Source organism: Drosophila rhopaloa, unplaced genomic scaffold, assembly GCF_018152115.1.
Source record: "Drosophila rhopaloa isolate 14029-0021.01 unplaced genomic scaffold, ASM1815211v1 contig_163, whole genome shotgun sequence".
NCBI lineage: Eukaryota > Metazoa > Arthropoda > Insecta > Diptera > Drosophilidae > Drosophila > Drosophila rhopaloa.
In genome coordinates this window covers 9,169,714-9,188,097 of record NW_025335043.1, presented here as the reverse complement: position 1 = coordinate 9,188,097, position 18,384 = coordinate 9,169,714, and the positions used below count along the sequence as shown (strand labels likewise).

At 39.7% G+C, this 18,384-nt stretch overlaps 1 protein-coding gene across 8 annotated transcripts in view; it reads right to left on the bottom strand.

Moving 5' to 3' along the window:
• LOC108047030 (palmitoyltransferase app) overlaps positions 1 to 18,384 on the bottom strand; it is a 67,571-nt gene that overhangs the window by 15,882 nt on the left and 33,305 nt on the right. The window contains exon 1 of one of the 8 annotated variants that reach the window (XM_017127060.2): positions 2,846 to 2,969. The exons of the other annotated variants lie outside the window; for them this stretch is intronic. The gene's annotated coding sequence lies outside the window, so the exon portion shown is untranslated. Of the gene's footprint in view, positions 1 to 2,845; positions 2,970 to 18,384 lie in introns of those variants that run through there. 8 annotated transcript variants of the gene reach the window in all.

Sequence of the window (18,384 nt, the reverse complement as noted above, 5' to 3'; positions counted from 1 at the left end):
AGTGAGCAACTGTGGAATTGCAAGCAAATATAATCATTAAGTTATTTTGATTAAGAACTTTTGTGCGGGCGCCGACAAGCTGAAAGGAGAAGAGTTCTCTTCCCAGGGATTCATTTATGCCGTCTTTATTATCGAATTTTAATCGCATTGCCCGAGAATTGTCAGTTGGCCAAGAGCGAAAGCGTCCGCAATGGGCCAATTCATAAGATAAATTTTATCGCGTTTTTATGTAAACACAATCGAGTGGTTAACGATTGCTGATAAATTTTCATTCATAATAATTGTACAAGGCAAATTGAAAGGAGAAGTAAATTTTACTTTATTAACTTTTCAAAGGTTTATAACTACAAATTTGATTGGTTTTTGTTTTAATTCATAAATGTACTTTAAGATCTAACCCTCATTTTCAGCAAATTTTGAATACTTGCTCTAATTTCCCAAATATAATTTGGACTAAGCTTCTACATGCGGTTTGTTTTTTACGGAAAGCTCAGTTAATTTCAAATTTACAACCACCATATATGCAAATCGTTAATAATTTATGCCTTGCCATAAACCGACTAAAGGATTAAGAAGGCATAGATTATTTACAGCTGGAATGCGCTAATTCGCGGCTTTATGGGAGACGACTGTCGACTAATTGGCGCTAATCAAGTTAAGCATACGCACTGTATGCCGCCCCGTCGACAGGAAGTTGTTACTCCTCTCCTCCGGCGCTGCATGCTGACTGCGTTGCAACATGGTTCCCGAACAGAGGCCGTTATCTAAGGCAAACAGGCGCGTTGGATGGCAATAAACCAGCACAAACACAGACAAACTGAGAGACCCCCAAAAACCAGTGAGCGGCGTTTGCATTCGCAATTTGCGTTAATTGGGCACACGCCACCCATTTAAAGGGACCCTCGCAGATGTTACGGAGTCGGCTTTCTCAGGCGGTGAAAATGTTTATGCAAATTGTGTTGCAATTATAGCGCCAACGACTGCTCTAATATACACTGGCTGCGATTATATGCATGCATTTCGCTTGGAACGGGCGGGCTCCAATTAACATTAACAACAGCTGATGACATGCGCCAAGAAGTGCCAATTAAAGGCACACACACACACAACCGTTTCGCCGTGCTGCGAGCTGTTCAATAAACTCATAAATTGCCCGAAATGACGCAAAATGCCAGCAACAATGACATCGCTAGTGGCAGGGCCGTCTCTCTGGCAAAACAATAACAATAAAGTAGCGAGGGCAAAAACAACAGAAGAGCCAAGTTTGAAGTGTGCCACTCAGCGCAAATATGTAAATAAATGGTCACTTACGGCAATTCAATAGAGGGTGTGGGGCGGTGAAAGAGTGAAAGTGAAGGAATGCGGCACAGTCTTTGGCAATTATAGTATATATTTATCAATGTGCTGGAAGCAAAACAAAGCAAAGCATGTGTTGGTCTATTCACCTCCTAACGTAGATTCTATCACTATAATCACATTTCTGCTATCACATTCCCAGTTTATGCTGTTGATTTCATGAATTCTACACTTGTCAAAACACAATTTGTTTATGCAGGCAGGATAAAATCTTAAATTCAGGTATAAAATCAATTAATAAAAAAAAAAATGTTTAATTGATTTTTGAGATAAGTCGTTTAAGAAATTAAGAAATAATTGGAAAATGTTGATATATTAAAAATTAATTTGTAATCAACTAGTTTGGAAAGTTTTACAATACCTTAATATTTCTTAAAAGTTGTTTACCTAAAAAACAACGTCTGTATTTACAAATTAAAAGAAGGTCCTTATCAAGTAAATTGTTTCCAACATTTCATATAATCCTTCTGAAAATAGGAATCGTGTAAACACGACCGTACCAACACTTACTTAGCAGAGATGAATGAGTGAGCGAGAGAGTGAACAAGAAATACCTAACCGACACTTGGCATTGTAATTGTCGGCTGCGGTTGCGTATACGTATTTTGTAATACATCAAACACTTGAACACCAGTGCTCTTGACGCTGCCCCTCTTCGTAATCCTCAGCCGTAGCCACAACTGCCACTCTCACGCCCACGCCACCCACAGCGACCACCCACTTCTCACTATCGTTACTCATACGCATGCATGGCGAGCACACTTAGCATTCAAAAGGGGCGGAGGGGGCGTGGAAAGTGCTCCGGCAGCCATGCGTGCATGTCGTTGCCACACGGAAACTAAATTGTAACCTCCAATTACTCTTTTGACATTTAACTGAATGAGTATAACTCATTTTTATTGTGCAATATTAAACTTATCTTTAATATAAAAGGGCAAAGTTAATGAATTCTTTTTCAAATTAAAATTTGTTTTAATTATGTAATTCATTGTTTTGGAAAAAAATATTATTTTTGGACAAACTATAAGACATTTTTTATAAAAAAGAGAGACATTTTTTTTTAAGGACACAAGGCAATTGTAAAATGAAATAGTAATCATAGTTTTAAAAATAATAAACTTCTCTTAAATTTGAAAAAAATGTTTAATCATTTCGGCAGAATTAATATCCTTTTGTTTCAAGATTTCCTATCAAAAGATTACCATGATTGATCTCTAATAAACTCTATTTGACCTACGATCTTATTTTTCTTTCGGTGTAGGCTCAAGCCATGGAAGTCGGCTCGGTTCGGTTCAACTCGACTGGGATCATTCATTTACGCATACGCCTCGCTTGCATTCGCACTCGCCCACTCGTTCAGCAAACAAACAAACAAACAAACCAGCAGTCACACTCTCACAGTTTGAGTGCCGAACTGCATATGAATAGTGAGCAAGTGTGTGGGGAGATCTCGTATATATTTGTCGATGGTTTGGTTACTTTGGCTTACTTCAGAGGATGCCGATGTGTCCAGATTGCAGTGATGAAAGTCCTTGTGTGCGAAATATTATCGTATGAAATATGGTGTTCTATTGGAACTTAGAGTTTAATATTCAATGAAAGGTTATTCCCTGCCTATTATAATCCAAACTCAGATATCTACAAAAATAACGAATTTTACAATTGGATTTCTGACTTTTAGTAACATGAAAGGCAAGACATTTAATAAAATGATTACCATTTTGGGTTAATTTTTAAAAATAAAAATTAATAATTTCTTGAAAGAATACCTGTTCCTATTCGGTGTATTTTATTCATTACTTATCACTTAAATCATCAATTAACAGTCAACTTTAAAAACCAATGAGCTAGATGTTTGTTTAAGCCTTCATTGACCCGAAAACTTATAATTAAATATAATGTCACAACCATGATTTCCGGGTCATATTCCAATTAGTTTCGATTTCCAAAGAGCGGCCAGCAAACTAATAACAATCGGAATACTCGACTAGAGCATTCCACCTTTCTCCACTCTTTCAAAAGTCAATATAATTTAATGTTTTAAAACAGTCGCCCAACTAATAGACCGCATATATGGCTCTGTAGAGCAATGGGGGAAACACAAACACATTCTCGGCGCTGCCGTTACAGCTACACGAACATTTCCTCAAACATCCGACATGGCGTCCATTTCCGTTATGGCAACAAAGCGGGACACACATGTGAGTGTGTGTGTGTGTCTGTGTTGTGTGTTTGCCTTAGCGTTTCCCTTTGCCCCCGTCGGTGTAATTGTTGCCGTCACATTTACAGTCGCCGACGCCGCCGAGGCCGTCAAGTCGCGTCGCTGTGACAGTCAAACCAAAAGTCGCCATCAACGATTGCTCCTCGATTCTCCTACATTTTATTGCAATCACTAAGAGAAAAAATCATAAGATATATATGTTTTATAAAATCCTTTAGTAGTTAGATACAAAGAAAGTCTACGAAATTAATAAAAATATTTTAAGTTTTCCATATAAATCCTTCCGTAAACATGACTTTTAAAAACTATTCCAAAAAGCTATTTCAATTCTGCCTAAACAAATTTGAAGAAATTAATTTAAAATTTTAGCTAATTTTCTATAGTTGACGTATGTTTAAAAAAAATTAACTTACATTTTTTGTAAATAATAAATCAAGAAAATTTGAGGTTCTTCTAAGAAATATTTTATACAAATTTCTAAAATAAAAATGTCATCCTATCATTCTAAATAATAATATTTTTCAAATGCTTTCTAAATTAAAGTCGATCGAGGGTCTCATATAAATCTTTTTGGTTGAAAATTGATCGAAATTTGAGTCCAATCCAATATTTTCGTTTAGTGCAGCCAGAGAAACAAACATTCGAACAGAACAAACTATCGTCAACCATTGTCGTCGAAATGTGAGTTTTATACGTTGCTTGTGTCGGTAACTGTTGTTAATCTTTGCTCATTGTTTTGGTTTAATTTATAAATTCCTGTCCATTTGGCAGATGCCAACTTTTGTTTTTCTATTTGCCATCCGCTGGTGCTTTTGTGTATTTTGTATGCTTTCGTTTCGTTGTTTGGTTTCCCTCTCAGATTTTGTTTCAGTTTCTATTTCTGTTTCTGTTTCTATTTTCATTTCTATTTTTATTTTTGATTCAGGTTGAGCTCGGTTTTGGTTTGTTTTCGTTTGGTTGGTGTGTGCAGAAACTGTTCAACTGTTCGCTGCTGATGAACTGACTCAGCATTTGTTTTTTTGTTTGTGGAAAGTCGACTTAGTTGCGACGACCATCGTCCACTGTAGCGGGTAGAATTAATTGTCGTTTGCTTTGCCATTTGCCATGTTTGCACAGATGCAGCATTCTGTGGACGATAATAATTTGCACAGTTTGAACTAAAGCACAACCTACCACAGTATGACAATTATTATGACAATCACTTAAAAGTGTTGGCAAAAATGATAGAAGCAGGGGAAAATATTAAAAGTGCTGTTCTAATAATTTATCAGCTTTCCTTTGTTTGCCTGACATTTTTTAAGTGCTCCAGATTTGACTTCTTTAATATATATCATATTTTTACGATACAATTCATAAGTCATTTTAAAGTGTCATAATTTATTTATGAATTCTTTTCCAAACAAAAAGTTTCCAATTTGTTGTTTGTAATCCCTAGAAAATATTGATCCCAACAAATAAATAATACTCTGTTCATGTGAGAATAATGGGAGGGGCGCGATTAGAGATAACAGATTCTTTATGACTACACCAACAATAGGGAAAACAAGACGGACACAAGGAAGAAAACATATTTGCCACCCGCATTCAATCCGCCGTAAACGCCCCACTGAAACTGCTTATGATGTATAAATGAGAAACAGTTGCCCGATAAGAAAACGGACCCCCAAACGATTTATATTATGTACAAATGTTTACTTTGATATGGCCCTTTCCCTGCGTTATCTTTATCTATTCCACGCCCATCGCGCACGATTCACAGTATTTTCCTTTTAGGGGGATTATTATTGCTTATTCGAAGCATTTATTTATCTTCGATTTCGCATCGCATCGATGTGAAAAGTTCTGGTTATTGCCTCGCTCATGCTCGACTGCTCCTGGTGGAATAAAGTGGCCAAATCCCGTGGGCTACTTTTTTGTGACTGATTTGAATTACGATCCAATTGAAATTCAATTTACAAATTCAATGAATTGCCAATGTCGCAGACATGCACACATTGGGCAAATAATGATGGGCGACTCGTTATTATTGTTCATGGCACAAATTCGCTGTATAATCGAGAACTTTGCTTTTACATGCACACAACACATGGCCCGAAAAAGTATGCTACGGAAAATTGCAAAAATCAAAATTGCAACATAGACAACCCGCCTGTGTTTGCCTCTCTTTCACACCGCCATCCGCCAACCTCTATCTCTTTCACTTTGCAACCCTCTATCTCTGTCTTTGTGTGACACAAATTGAGTAGGACACGAAAAACTGCCAAACATTTCAATAAAGTTGCGCAGCGGCAACGTCGACAGCGCGCCATAAGATTGCCAAACGCAGATTGTTTAGAAATTTAGTTTTATGAGCGCCACGGATGCACTCACTCACACAGGCACACGCTGCTCAGTCTAAGGACTATGGACTAAGGACTCGGAGACACGGACACGGAGTGACAGGAACATCTGTCCGACGGAATGCGCCACCAGCTGTGACCAACCAGGCGCTATTTGTCAAGAGTTCCCATACATACAGTCGGGGCGATTGTTCGCCTGGCTGCTAGTTTGCTAGTTGGCCACTGCCGGATTGTTGGATTGCCGGATTGTCGGATTGCCGTATTGCCGGATTGTCGTATTGCCGGATTGCCACTGGCCAGCCGGGTCCACACACAAAGCCCTGCCATTGCGGAGCATGTGCAGCGGACAGCGGTGTCTTTTGTCCGGCAACTTGTTGTTGACAGCTTTTGTTTTGCCGCTTCAACATCAGCAACATCTGCATTTGCAAGTGGAATGCCGAAAGTCATGGCATACATTTAAAAAAGAGCATCTTGTCAACGTTTAGGGAGGCCAATGGAGTTAATACGATAAAACCCAGATTATACGGCAAGCTGGAAAATTAGAATATTCTTTCATTGTATGTGTATTTGAAGAACAGATTTTCTCTTTGTTTGTTTCAATGACACTAAGGCTCTTTGTTTAAAACTGAGTTTCTCACGGGCCAAAAGTAGTCTCAGAATTTTAAAAAAGTAAATTTCGGAATAGGTTTAGATTGTACCTCTTCAAACTAAACAGATGTTACTTTAAAATATCGGATAAGTATTAGTAAATTTTACGTAAACCAATAAAGATTAAAGAAAATATCGGTAATTTTGAAAAGGCGAAATAGACATATAAATTTTATAATTTAAATTTAATTAAATTGATTACTTATTTTCATTTTATAAGTAATTTTATAAATCTGTACACCAAATATTTTTTAAAATTTTCTTTACCGTTTTGTTTAACAATCTTCACAGGTGTATTTAAGTGCTCTGCCAGTCAGCTTGACTCCCCACAAAACGATAACTCACTGGAATGGCAGAAAATTAGACTTGCTTATGAGGCAGCTTAAAATAAACGAGCTCCCGATTTGTGCTAGCCATTTGCTTGATTAAGCCCGTGAGCTGGAGAGCGCTGGCTAGATCCTGCCTGATCCCAGCCACTTTCCACTGCCATTTTCTGTCTTGCCATGATTTATGACCCAGTCCGTCAGCCGGCGAGTCAGGGTTTTGGAAGGCAGAGGGCAGGCCAGGAGCCAATGGCGTACGCAGCTAATTTGCCTAAACGGACACTGGGCTAACCTTTGGCCCCAGGTTGTGCCCCGGAAAATCCACCCAAGCTGCGGGATTCGCGTTTCGGGCTTTTGTTTTTTTGGCAACAGCAGCAGTGGAAAAGTGAAAGCCACTCACGTTTAACCAATTTTGACACGCGCCGCACTCACTCACACTCGTTTGCTCCCAAAAACACAGACACACATTTGCAGCAGCATAAACAAACAGCAGCAGCACGCTAAAATTGCTCAAATGTGCGCATCAAACAATTCGCACACCATACACACACACATACGCTTAGGGGGCGGAAGGGGGCGTGGCGCTGTGTGACGTGAACAGACAAAAAGGGCAACTCTTTGAAGGGAGCTCCATTTGTTATGATGCCACTGTTGCTGGCGCGGCTTTTATTGTTGTTGCCGGGTTTTTTGCTCGAAATTTGCGCAATAAAATTGTAGAACAAAGTGGCAACACTCAAAAATCTATTGTTTTGCTACTTTTTTGGGGATTTCGACTAGGGTACACTCTCTCGGGTGTAAAAAATATTAAATTTCAGAACATTTTAGATTAATTTTCTATATGCTGCGCGTGAATTGTGTTATTCCAATTAAGGACAAGATATAAAAAATATAAAATAGACAAAATAATTTAAATTACATTAATATACTCATAATCAATCAGTTTCCTTTACTGAATACTAGGAGCAAACTTTAAAATTAATATTTATTATATTCAGCTTAAGAGTTATTTGACCACATAACGTATACGCAATATATTCTTATTCAATTAATAACAAAATGTTGCTTTACTTCAGGAGAAGGAAATACATTTAATGGATTTATTGTAATTAAATAAATAATATTGTTTCATTTCGTTTTAGTAAAGAAATGAAAAAATAAACTTACACTTCTCTAAACCACATGTCGTATACTTAATATATCATAATTAGCTGATAAGCGCGCATGAAATTACCATCACAAAAAGCAGCTTTTCAAAAGGGTATTTACAACTTTCCCCTTGCATGTGTCACGTTTATTTGTTTCCATGAATTTATCAACATAAGTGTATGCGTAATTACATTTTGCAAACATGTTGAGCTTACCCAGCACAAAAAAAGGGTGTACGTTAGGATGTGAAGGGAAAAACGAATTTTCATCATGCTGTGTTTTTTTTCGCACGATGAGTCAAAGGCGCAAGCCGGGAAAATAAAAAAAAAAGGAAAACGTCGCCCTCGTCTCCTTGTTGTTTGGTTATTGTTGTTATTGTGGGCTTCTTTTCATTTGTGCGGGCTGGTTTTAAAGGAGCGAAGCGGTGGGTCGGGAGAAACCACTTCGTTAAACTCATGAAAATCACTCAACGGCAGCATGCGCGTAAAAACCGGGAAAATCGAGGAATACAAGAGACGGAGCATCTTAGCGCCCATTTTCCCTTTGACTGACGCTGATGCAAAAGCCAAAAAGGTGCTCCAACCGCCGACAGCTGGCAGAGCTTAAACAGCAAATTGATTTAGCGCGTACAAGCGGAAGCAGCTGTGCCCCGGATGAATCAGTTGGGCTATGCTGGTTGGAGCACCTCGTTCGTAGATTTACAAGAACCCGCAAAAAAATAGGAGACTGGAGTTGGGGGAGAACCACTGACGAGGCACGCTAAAAAAGTAGCATTCAAATTGCCAAGTCATTATATTTTGTGGTATATTTTTAAGCAATTTTTACGCTTCTATTTTGATTTACCCGACATTTTTACCAGATCATTCGGGTAGTATTTATTGTTCCAGAATAAATAAGTTATTTATAAATACAATTATAGTTTTGCAAGCAAGAAATACTGAAATGAATAAAATTATCTAAGCAATCATATTGAAAGATTAACATTTTCACCTGTTAAATCTGACAGTATTTTCATTGAAAGTTTATAATGCTCTTTGCTTAAATAGTTAACTTAATTTGCTTTATAAGCTTAGTTAGCAATCTGGATTTAATAAAGCTTTACTTGCAGCTTAAATTATGATAATGTGAATCACGATTTTTTTCTCTGCAGGTTTTTTTATGTGCAAAAACAAAGTGCGGGGAAGGTGAAGCCGCTTGTAGAACAAGTCAGGGCAATGAAATGAGATTAATGCAAAACCGCGTCCACAGACGATGTAAAAAAGAGCAGGGCAGAGTAAAAAGCGGAGGCAGGAGCACACAGCAAATACGACTCCAAAGCATTCCGCTGCATGCTTTCCCTGGTGCTGGGAAATGAGGAGGAGGTGGTGAAAAATCAGGAGGAGTTTGCTGGGGGGAGGGGATGGGACAAAAGCAGAAGCTGGGCGGCGACGACACTCAGCCAAACAAACAGTGAGCGCCGCTTGGAGAGGCGACTCACTGGCATGGAAAATGCAATTTATTATGCAAAATGAAAAACAGACGGCGAGGGGAGTGCGGAGTCATAGCGACAGAGATCATGGAGACATTGCTATAGACAGGCGGACGGACAGGACAGACGAACACACTCGAGGAAGGCAAACAAAGCGCGTTATTATAGTGCCAACAATAACAGCAACTGGCGGATATAAACATAATTCAATTTTTATTTAATTTCGCACAACAAACACAATAAATTCAGCACGACTGCATTGGCGGACGGGGTGAAATCTCTGGGAAAACCACCCACTCACCCCCCTTTTTTTTATACATTGGACTGGGGCCAAACGCGTTGCATTGCGTTGCGATGGGATGCGATGCATACTTCCAGGCGTCAAGGCGACTCGGGCCAATCGAGGAAATTCGCGGGCCACTACTGTGTGGAAAATCTATGGAGCAACCGATGGTGTTTCAGTCGTCCGCTCGACAGTTTCCCACGGTGGCCACAAACTGTTGACTCATTTGTGTGCGGACTGTTGGACGGCAAGAATGATGTGGGATGTGGATTGTGGGAGTGACCAAAAGTGATGTGGGCGAAGTGCAAAGAGAGCTACGATTCCCCTAGCTCTTTGAGCTCTTCGGCCACTAAGGGAAAACACTCATACGCAGTGTGGTCTTAGGCACTGAGTGCTGTCAGTACGGGCGAAGGGCATTTCGGGGCTAGGAGTAAATGGACCTTTTTGGTAATTTTGTGGTGTTACACATGACATCTTGGCCACTGGCCGATTGACGATTGACAGCGGATTGAAAGTCAATGGAGAGGCACATGCAAAGTTGATCTTTGGCCTTTGCTGACTTGAGTTGGTTCAGTGTCAAGGAGATTGGGTGCAAGCGACTTTGAACTTACTTGCAATTATATAAAGCTTATGCCAATAAATTTGTGTGTCACTGGTCAAATAAGAAACAAAACGAAAAAAAATCAAACCCAGTTAATTTGTATGGTATATTGATAATTAGACAGATAAAAATCAATTTTATGAGTATTTTAAGTATTCCCAAAACAAATAAAATCACTGACAACAAATTTGAACAGTAGAGTTTAATTACAGTTAAGTAATTAGTAAACATTTAATAGAAATTAAACCCAAGAACAATAAACTGATTAGGTATTAACAAAAAATAGCGGATTTAAAACCACCATCACGCAAAATTAAGAACACTAAGCTGCTTTGTTTCACAGCAAGCAAAATGGCTTAAGCCAATTAAATGGTTGTACAGCACTTCCATCGAAAGCCATTCAGTCATTAGATTAATACATTTCAACAAAATGGGATGGCCGTAAAAGGGACGGACCAAAGGCCGAAAAGCCTTCGCTAATTGCCAAACCCAAATCAAGAGTCGGAGCAAGCCCTTTGGGGTCGCCAAAATGGTATAAAATATTTACACGTCAAGTGCCACGGGGCTAAGGCGAAATGTTTGAAAAACATGCGATGGAACCGAACCCAATGGTGGCTAAAATTGTTTATTTTTAGCACGTTTATAAGGCCATCAGAAAAGGTTAAGTCAGCGAGAGCCATGAATATGAGGGGAGTTTCGTTGCCTTTGTTGGATTAGGTCACATTTTGCATAATTAATTCGGGGATCCTCTGAGCGCCAGCATTAGCGCCAAAAACGGAAAAGGAGCAAAAACCAAAACGAACCCAAAATTGAAGCCACATCGCTCTGGAAAGAGTTCAAAGCGGCTATGCAAAGCTATTTATGCGTAAACACGCGCCTTTGACATAGAAATTTGTTAGCGGCAAATGTCAACATTGCGAATTCGGCCAAAGTTAAATATTTGCCATCGGGCCAACCGCTGCAATCCTTTCTGACCACAGGCACACTCGCGTCCTCTCACACACACTCGACGTCTAAATAAATTGCTGTCATTTTGAAAATTTCCCCAAGGTGGCATGTTTAAAACGTTGCGTGACCATTCGAGTGGGATAGGGTTAAGTTGGGTCGCAGAAATGCCAATTTGACCTCTTACGGAACGACTTTGTTTTAAGAATTTTCAATTTACGTATAATATTCTTGTATTCAAATACTTTTCCTTCAAGAATTAATTTACAAATATTCGTCTGATTTTTTAAAATGTTAATAACTATACATTTTACAGCCGGTTAACAAATAGTATATAAATAATTACAATATAAATATTTTTAAAGAAAAGGGATTTGACCTTTAAAAGAAGTTGAGTCGTTTTAAACATGTTTTCTAAATAAAATGTAAGTTTAATGAAAAGGCTTTTTGTACGAATTATTGTTTTTAAATTATTTATATATTTTGTTTGCCTTAAGCGGTTCATCCTTTTGGTAATATGACAAATTTCTGCAGATTTTTCGGGTTTTTAAAATAAGTCGTCGGCATCACTGCTGTGCTGGGTTCATGTGTGTTGACTTAAGCTTAAAATCAAACCTTTTGTCAGGGGCAGAAGGCAGTAAAGGCAGCAAGTTCCAGACAAGACAGCGTTGCATGTTTTACACATTTACCCACACTATCACACTCGCACACACACACACACACACTGTCACCCAGGGGGATTGTCACCAGTGTGTGTGTGACGCATGGATGCAATTTGGTTGCATGGCCTCTCGGCTAGGCTGCTGCACTTTAACCGCAACATACGAGTGCAATATTTCAGGCATGATTTCTTATACAGCTTACGGTGACCCATTGGTCCTGTCATCCTCCTACCACCCACAAACTCCTGCTTTTCTACGAATTTACAGAGAACAAATTTGTTTAATACCAAAGAAGAGCTTTTAAAACGCAAGAGATTTTTTAGGAACACTTCTGAGTAGTAGAGAATATTACATTAATTGCTTTTCATAATTTAAATCATAATTAAACCAAATTACATTGATTAGCAACATTCATTAACAGTCTATCTTTTATTATTTTAAAATTTTTAAGGTTTCTAGAAGCATTTCATTAAGTGTTTAACCAATAACTTTTGATCAGATGCACCTAATCAAAATCCCACTACCAAGTGATTTTAATCCAAAGAGATGTCAAATCGAGATTGTTTAGATTGCAAATCATTATACTCTTTATTTCGATAGAGATTTGTGTGGTGTTTCTGATAACATGTATTATTTTCCATAGATAAGTGAAAGATTACACATTTATTAATATTTTTCCTCGGTGTGCTCCACATTGACCCTCAAACGCTGGGAGGCGTTGCAGCTGCAGCTGCATCAGCAACTGAGAGGCAGAGGGGACAGAGGGGCTGTGAGGCAGCGAGGCTGAGGCAGAGGCTGAAAGGCTGACTGGCTGCATGGATGGCCGCCCTTCGTTGCCACGGCTCTGGGTCAAAGCGAAAGTGGCACATTTTGGGTGAAATTTTGTGGAGCTATCTAGGTTACTGTGACAGTGTCGTTGTCGAGCTGCTGTTGCCTCAGCCTCCTGTTGTTGTTATTGTTATTAGTGTTGTTGTTGTTATTCCATACTGCTGCAGAATGGCCTACACATACCAACATACAGACATACACACGTACATACGTACGGCACAGTGGCAGACCCAAATAAACATTTCAGGTCCTCGGACGACTCACGTGCTTCGAGTTCTGAACTTGTGCGCCATTTTTATTGCCGCGCTGCCTGCACCATTGTTCCGGCCGTCTCTTTCGCACCGCCTCATTCCCTCTCTTTTCTTCTTTGTTTTCGCTTTTTGTTGATGTTTTTACTTTCACAAGATTCTCTGCTCTTTCAGCCAGTTTCAGTTCCTGGCTATCTGCTCTGCTGCTGCTGCTGCTGCTTTTGCCCCCTTTTATCCACACACACCTTGCAGGACTTTGGTGCTTTTTGTTTATCTTGAGCACTTAAACTCTTTGCTGTGGGGGAAAAACTTTAAGATAAACTTGCCAACTTCTTAAACCAATTAATTGCAATTTTATGCGTAATTAATTTGAGCTGCACAACGTGTTGGAAAGTTTCGTACATCCAAGTGCTTTGCTCTGTGGTTTCGTCGGACAAAGCCTGTTTTTTTGAAAGCACCCGCGGGCAAATCCCAGCTTATGGATCCGATTAAGCCAAATTGGGTTCACTGAAGCCGCAAAGGAGGGAAGTCAAGCAAAGGTTTTCGTAAGCAAAACGATTTCGATTTCGCTCCATGACCCACTTTGCCGACTTCAACCCGTTCCACCCACACACACACACACACACAAGCACCCCTGTGTAATTGCCAATTGCCAATCGAATTTCCTCTAATTTGCCATCAATTTGCTAGTTACGGAATTTTCTGCACTCCCTTTTATCGTTCGGCAACTCATTAAAAAGTGAAACCCGAAATTAATCCATGTCCTTAGAGCGAGGGTGTGTGTTTGTGTGTGTGTGTGCGCTGCCACCCCCAAAAAGCCGAAACGATTCTCTCCGTTGACCGGAATGCGGTCCATAAATTGGGTCATTTGCCAATAGCAGTAGAAAGTCACTTGCACTTTCAATAGCAGGTCGCCTGCAGTCACGTTCCACGCCAGCCCATTTGCCCATAATTTTGCTTTAACCTTATAAATTGGAGGGCGGACTGAGCGGACTTTGCGGACTGGGCTGCCAGGCAGCTCGATGCCATAATTTTGCAAACTTGCGTGCCACCGAAGAGACAGCCAAATGACACCAGCAGGCGGACGACGTCCGTACATCCGCAGTCAGTCGGAACACTGATGTCCTGGCCCGTACCGCCCCGCCTCCGCCCCCGCCTCCTGCCACACGAATCTCCTGCTAGACCAACAACAAGTTAAACTGACAAAGTAGCAGCCAGGGCACTTCCTTTTGTTTAAGCTCCCTGACACTGCTCCTGAGCATGGAATAATGGCGGCATGCACATCGTAGACACAGAGAAAAATAGAAAAACCCTTTGAGAAATTTAATTAAGGCATTACTTTTTAAATATATTACCGATTTAGACTTAGATTTAGGTTTATTAGAAGGTTTCTTTACAAATACTAAATTTTATAGCATACTTTTCAGAGCAATGTATATTCCAAAAAAATACATAGTGACATACCACTCATAAAAATGTCTCAAGGCACATTCGATTATATTTAAAATGCAACTTTAATTGTATTAATTATAATACGAATTGTCTTATATTTTATGCCTAACTTTTTCGCCCCGTGCAACTATCTTTCTTGCTTTCTGCAACACCCACAATTGCCTGGTGGTGCGGCAGCCTGCTCGTTATAAATTGACCGCATTATTTTGCTCAATTTAACTTGAGTCAGCCGGCATAAAAGGCAGAGGCAGTGGCAGTGGCAAAGGCATCGGCATCGGCAAAGACACAGTGGCCATGTTATGGGATGAGATCGGGCAAAGTTTTCAACTTAATATCTCATAAGTGCTGAGTGTGCATATCGGCCAATGGCTGCCACCATTCCACAGTACGTACATTCCCTTTTCCCCGACTCCTGTCCCCCTGGCGGTTGTAAAATTTTCACAGGGTCAACCCGCGCCCATTCCCTTGCACTCGCTGCTGCCATTGGGCGTTCACTTTCGTTTGGCATAATTTTTTTATTAGGTCACACCAGGCCGACCACTGCAGCAACAGAGCGGAATGCACATCCACCCCCACACCCTTATACCACCCGAAACAACCCTTACTTTTGGGCCGGGGGAAAGTTTTTATTTTAATAGCCGAAAGTATTTAATTGCATTTTTCATGGCACCAGCGAGAGGGGCATTGCACGGATGCGAGTTTATTAAATAAATGTCTATAAAGATGACTGCCATACAGTCGAGTAGGGCCCCCAGAAATCGCATAATTACATTTCGAGAACACTTAATACAAAACTGCAGGGCCAAAACTCATTAAGGAAAATGTGCGCCAGGTAAAAAAAATGGAAAATTTAGAGCACTTCAGCCCGGCCATTAATTTGGGAGCCGCCAGGTCAGCGTGACCTGTCAGCCGGGGCACGGGCCTAAGCTCGACCTAACTAAACATTAAACGAATTTAAGAGGTCAGTCAAGTGCTGCCAGCCGGAGGAAGAGCGGAGCGAGGAGGACAGGTAGGAAAATCACAAGAGCGGCGAGGAAAATGGGTGGAAAATCAATGTGAGAAAGGCACGTAGTCCTGGGTTTTGCTTGTCGTTGTTTACATGCACAGAGAAAAACAGACATAAAGTCCTTATAGAAATTTAGATATTTTTGTACTAAAAAACTTATTGAAATCATATAAATGTCACGGTAATTTTGGTCTTATACAAATGTTTTCAATGTGCTTAAAATATTTTTTGACTTGATGTCCCAAAAATGAAATTATTATTTTAAAAGAACAAAGAAACCATTGATTAAGCATGCCTATTTTCATATTTAATCACTATATTTTTCCATGCCATGCACATATTATTTTTATTGTATTTCATTCAATATTGTTAATATTTTTCTCAATGTAACCATTCCTTAACCTTGTTTGAAGACTGTGGTCAGTATAAATGAGCGTCGCTTGGACGTGGCAGTTTCCCTTAGCAACTTACTTGCCAGTGGGCAAATGAAGTTCAGTGCAACTAATGCCGAAGATTACTGGTGGCCCAGTGTCGAATTACAAAACGCCTTTGACCCCAAAATGGGGACCAGGCTAAAGGGTAATTCAGCTCATCTCCCACTTTTCGGGGGGAGCAACAAGCGGACAATGCAAACAGCGTTGGACTTTAACGGGGTCGCGTTTTCGGAATAGAGTTTATTCCTGGTACTCGTAGTTTGTTAGCCATTTTTCATATTCATCCTTTCTGCCAGGCTCTTCTTTGTTGGCCGCTAGATAATGAAAAAGCAAGGCAAAGGAAACACACAGCCGAAAGTTTTTAATATAATTTGGAATTAGCTAGAGTGGCAGATGGTCTTGTTGGGCGGGCGAGAGAAGAGCCCTTTTACTTAGTATTCAGGGAGTTCTGCGGGCCTGCGGCAGCTTCTCCTTTGTTGCGTATACGCAACGTGGAACAAGTTTGCCAGAGACCAGAGAGCGAGTAGAGCCAAAGTTTGTCCCACATTTTGTCAGAAGAATGGCAGAGGATGGAACAGTTTGTCATGTGAAATTAAAAGTGCAGTGAAGGAAGGACCCTGGGCCGCACATAAATAACTAGGCAAGGCGAGGCCCAGGCCCATCCATCCAGTTGGATATATAGTTGGATATAGCATGGATCATGGACACCACAATCTGTTCTTCATGCAAATCAAGCCCAAGTTTCTCTTTCGGACTTGCCTTCGATTGCTTTCCGCTCTAATATCCTGACCGCGCCTTATCTAGGCCCTTCGTCGCTGGGGCAAAAACTTTGCCGACTTATCTGTTAAGCCGCATAACTTTGCATAAATATGAAGCTATTCTGCGAGACTGCGGCAAAGCTCAAGCAACTGCCAGCAGCATAAGAACATTAAAAACTGCCCTTGGACCTTCGTGGACCCTTCTCGAAGTCGACGGAACTGCTCCGATGTCAACGTCAACAACAACAACAACAACAACAACAACAACAGGGATATAACGGTAAAACTATTGTACGCACTTATATATGCATGGGTTCGCGGACCCTGGAATCCCATTTTATTTATTACATTAATGACGGCAACAAAAAGTCCTGAAAAGGAGGCTCAAAAAGTTACTAACAGGACTCCTCTGATACCCATTGTTTTTTTGTTAATTATAAACTAATCTTTATTAATTTCAACCATAAAATAAAGCTATAATTATTATTCAAATTTATTTTGAGATAAGTTTGAAAACTAATCCCAAAGCTAGAAACCAAAACGCATTTCATTTCATGCAAATAATAGTATATGAAATGCAAATGATAAACTTTAACATTTTATGTTGAACGAACTCTGGTTAGTTTTCCATTTCTCTGCTCTGAACCACATGGCAAAACAACAAGAAACCGAAATCAGAATACCAGATTTGATGTGTTCAATTCAATTCCCAGAGTCTCTCGTACGAGGCAAACGCAAATTGAATATACACTTTGGTCCCCCTACAATTGTGGAGGAGCATAAAACTATGCAGCAGCGCCACTGACAGCGGCAACTTTCCCGATGACGGCAAAACTTTAACAGATTTGCATAAATTATACCCAAGCAAACAAAACGTAGCAAAACAAGATGGAGAAGCACGAGCCACAGGCGGACCAACATCCACAGCCGCACTCTGAAAAAAAACATGACTTTTTTCTTGTGTCTAGAACTAGCAACTGAAGCCACAAAGTCTAAACCATTATACACCGTTTAAATATCAATTAACACTTTTTGGACAGACAAAAAACAAGCTTAATAGTTAAAAATGTCTTATCAATGTTTGTTAAACTCGACGTATCAACGTTGCTTTTTTAGTAAATAGAAGTAAGTAAAGAATAAATTTAATGACGAATTTGTGATACAGGATTAAATACAAAGTCCTATTAAATAAAAAAAAACTGTTCTTATTAGTAGTAATTTTGGTTTCTTAGTTAATTAAAAAAATAAGGGAAAATTAAATTTTTTGTGGTGTAATAAGCGGAAATCTGTTTACTTTGAATATGTACGATTAGGTGATTGTTCGTTTTAACACAAGTTTAAAGCTATTTTATTTATTTAAAATTAAAGCTACGGATTCCTCCTTCTTAAAATGTAGTAATTTGTGTACCAAATAATTTAAATCCAACATTTGTTTATTTATTTATTTTTTTTTTTTTTTTGAGTGCACAGACACCGCAGCAAGAACTGAAGAGCTCAAGGAGGACTCTCCTCAGTTCCGGCTATAGAATCGGCTTCGACTACGGCATTGCCCCCATAGTCATTCATTTAACTGTCAATGCCGTTGTTATGCTGTGGTTGTGGCCACGGTTTTGCTTGTGGCTGGGAATGCGGATGCGAATGCGGACGAGGATGGGGATGCGAATGG